The sequence below is a fragment of the Gopherus evgoodei genome, chromosome 2 (assembly GCF_007399415.2).
Source record: "Gopherus evgoodei ecotype Sinaloan lineage chromosome 2, rGopEvg1_v1.p, whole genome shotgun sequence".
Lineage (NCBI taxonomy): Eukaryota > Metazoa > Chordata > Testudines > Testudinidae > Gopherus > Gopherus evgoodei.
The window spans coordinates 276,499,877-276,503,039 of record NC_044323.1 but is presented as its reverse complement, the minus strand read 5'-3'; the positions used below and the strand labels follow the sequence as shown (position 1 = coordinate 276,503,039).

The window sequence follows — 3,163 nt, the reverse complement described above, 5'->3', positions numbered from 1 at the left end:
AAATATTCTTCCAAATACAATTTGGATTGCTAAATCAGCACCACTTTTTCATACACAGCTTTAAAGTTTATCTATTTCAAGCAGCTTTTGGTGCTTAGCTAATTTTTTTGTTGGTGTATAAAGGGCTCTGCATTACTTGGACAATGAGCAAAAGATGCATACCTCTTTTAATATAAACAGCAACATTTATAGAATTTCATGTCATTTCTCATTGTTAGAAAGTGTTGACTAGATTAACAAAATGACCAAAACCTTTGTATAATAGGGAACTCCCAATTTGAAGGGAGAAACATGGCAGCCATTTCATTATTATAATTTATATTTGTGTGCCCTCAAACTAGGCATTCCCTCACCTGTCTTGCCTATGGGTCCCAATCCAGCAAGAGTACTCAGAGACCAGGCCTTGCACACCATAGTACTGCCTCAGCAAGAGGTGACAGTGCCCTCATTATAACCTTTAGCCCAGTAGATTAAAGCACCTACCCGGCAGTGGCAGCATGGGTGGTGATTAGGAGTTTGGGGGGCATTGCCCCCCCAAAAAACTGGATATGTTGCAGAGGCAACATGTGGTGCAGGGGGTGCTCAGATTTCTCACTTAGCCCTGATTCCTCCCCACAGACGAACACTGGGGTGTGGAAAGGGCAGGGTGAACTGTGATGCCAGGAGCCCTGTGCCTGCTGGGCAGTATCCCTCACCTGGTCTGTGTAAGGGGAGACAGGGCCGGGTTTACAATGGTACCAGTGGTGCCATGGAGCTGGGCCCATGCTCAAAAGGGGCCCCAGCCTGTTCCACTAGCACTGTGCTGAGACCCCACCAGCCAGCTGGCTCCCCGCAGCCCATCACTTGCTCCTCTCAGCCTGCCTGCCTGCTGCCTGAGTACTGCTCTCTGCCTCCTGGCCAGACCCCAGTGCACCTCCGACTCCAGGCAGTCTCTGCTTCCCACCACCTGTGGGACCCTGCCTGTCTCCCCAGAGCTGAGCCACCAGGGACTGGTGCAGAAGCCTGGCCAGTCTCACCAGTTGGGCTGGGAGGGTCACTCCAGAGAAGCCAGAGTGATTCCCAGCCCTGGGACCAGTCCTGGCTGCGCTGCTCGTTCAGCCTGACACACAGTCACTTCCCAGCAGGGCCGGTGAGTGCAGCTGGGAGTCAGGGTGTGGATCTCTGAGCGGCCTGAAGAGGTGCTGGGCTGTGAGGGGGCAGGGAAGATCTGTGTGTTTTGGGGCACTGGGGATTCAGGGTTCTTTGTAGGGTGCTGGGCAGTTGTGATGGGGTTGTGGACAGGGGAGTGCTGGGCAGGGGTTGTGTTGTGCAGGGCACTGTGCATTTATGGCAGGGTCTGGCGGGGGTGCTGGACATAGTGAGTCCAGGGGGTCTCTGGCCATAGGAAGTTAAGTAGGTATTGGGCGGGATGGTTATGTGGTATGGCATGGCCCCACCCCCAAGGGGAAGGGGCAGTTGGTAGCACAGGGCCGGCCAGGACACTGTGCATCTGGCATCTGCTGGTTTCTAAATAATGCCTTAGTGCCATGCTGTGCCGTGCCAGGCTGGGCCATGCCCCTGGCCAGCTCCTTGCTCCAGGGACCAATCTCCATGCACCATGTGCCATTATCCCTATGGGGACCCACAAATATATTTTTCACCGGACCCACAAAAGGTTAATCCATCCCTGAGGGAAGTGCAGGAGAGCTGAGAGGTGCTAAGGCTCCCACAGATTTTTGGATCAGACTGTTTGAATGAATTATAAAGTATGAAGATTAAAGTCCAGATTAGTGAGGTATTTCTCTGTAGTCATAACCCCCACATGTCCTGTCTTAAATTATTCAGCAACTATGTCATCAGGAAAAAAAGAACAGGAGTACTTGTAGCACCTTAGAGACCAACAAATTTATTTCAGCATAAGCTTTCCTGGGCTACAGCTCACTTCTTCAGATGCATAGAATGGAACACACAGACAGAAGATATTTATACATTCTGTGTGTTCCATTCTATGCATCTGAAGAAGTGAGCTGTAGCCCACAAAAGCTTATACTGAAATAAATTTGTTAGTCTCTAAAGTGCCACAAGTACTCTTGTTCTTTTTGCTGATACAGACTAACATGACTGCTACTCTGAAATATGTCATCAAGTTTACCATATAAACCTGTTCTTACCAGTGAGCAGGAATAGCACTTAGACCCAGATCCACAAAGATAGTCACCTGAAGCCCAGATTTAGACACTTAAGTCCCAGTTTTAGACATCACTGTGACCCACAACACTCTCCTTTTTAGCCCAGCTCTTTATCTGCCTTGGATAAATATGTAGAGTCATTGAGCCAGAGAGAGTCTGTGAGAAAGACTCTATAAGATTGTGGTCTTAGGCATCGCAAAGCAGGGAGAAGAAGATGATTGGTGGAGTGGCCTATCTGTATCTTCAGTTTATGCAAATGAAAGGGGATGGCTGCTTTGAGCAGCTTTGCGTTGATAGTCAGCCTACGGAAGGGAGCTGTGGAGGGCAGAGTTGAGAGACAGCTTCTACTCACATGGGGCTTCTTGTAGTGCTCTCTATCTCGTGAAGGCCAAATTCTAGCAACCACCAGTTAGAGGACTATTCGCTACAATGGCCTGTGACTGGCAGGAGGCATCTTGGTTAAAACTGTACTTTCAGGGATCATTTCTTTAGTTAGTGATTGGAGAAGGATGATTGTGAAAAGCTCATCTTCCTAGCTATGACGAAGGGTTGCAGTGTTTCCTTCTGAGCATGAAAATAGCAGAAAATGCTGTTCTATGGCAGCTGCTTTCTGCTATAGAAGAATATCTTGTTCTTCCTGAGAAGTGCAGGGAAAGGCTACACAGCCTGAATGGTTAGCTTTGAGCTTGTTTTGCTTAGTGTGAAAAAGCAGTAGGGTATGGTTCCTGGGAGCTGTGCTGTTTGTGGATTTGGTATGATAAATCTCCTGTAGTGAAACACTTTGTCCACTTTGTTATTTTTGTTATGTGACTGCACTTTTCCAAAGACTTTAAAGAAGGGTTTTCTTTGCCTGTGTACTATGTTCTTGCTCCTTATCTTTGTAGTCAGAAGATTTATCATAAAAGAATTGTATTTTTTCTCTTGTTTATTGTGCCTTATCTTCAGAGCTATTTCTGTTCCTCCATTAAGTCTGACAGTTCCTTTCCCAATGACAC

The 3,163-nt window shown here is 47.6% G+C and overlaps 1 non-coding gene across 1 annotated transcript; it reads left to right on the top strand.

Moving 5' to 3' along the window:
- The first annotated feature begins 2,629 nt into the window (after positions 1 to 2,629).
- LOC115647363 lies at positions 2,630 to 2,843 on the top strand. The gene has a single exon (XR_003999311.1). It is a non-coding gene; the product is annotated as a small nucleolar RNA U3 (small nucleolar RNA).
- Positions 2,844 to 3,163: the final 320 nt, after the last annotated feature.